Below are 316 nucleotides of genomic sequence, written 5' to 3'. Positions count from 1 at the left end.
GAAATGGGTCGCGCGATGAACAGTTATTTTCGAAACTAGCTGGTCGATGATGTCTGCACAAAGAAGAGGAAAACAAACCCAAGTCAGTAAAAGCCAGTCTAAAAATTTGTAAAATAAATAAATTCATGCTCCGTTTCTGTTCGTTGACCAACCAACGAGTCGAGTCGGGGATGGTGAGCTTCCACCTGGCGCAGGTGCTTTCCGGCACGGATTCTTCAGGGAATACTTGCAAGCGATGAGGTTCACCGAGTTCCCCTACTGCACAGCTTAACAGGATGTCGAGAGATAACAGAGGAGCTGCATGGTGGGTTGAATG

Source organism: Anopheles bellator, chromosome 1, assembly GCF_943735745.2.
Source record: "Anopheles bellator chromosome 1, idAnoBellAS_SP24_06.2, whole genome shotgun sequence".
Taxonomy (NCBI): Eukaryota; Metazoa; Arthropoda; class Insecta; order Diptera; family Culicidae; genus Anopheles; species Anopheles bellator.
The sequence above is the reverse complement of the archived record's forward strand: the minus strand, read 5'-3'. Positions refer to the sequence as shown.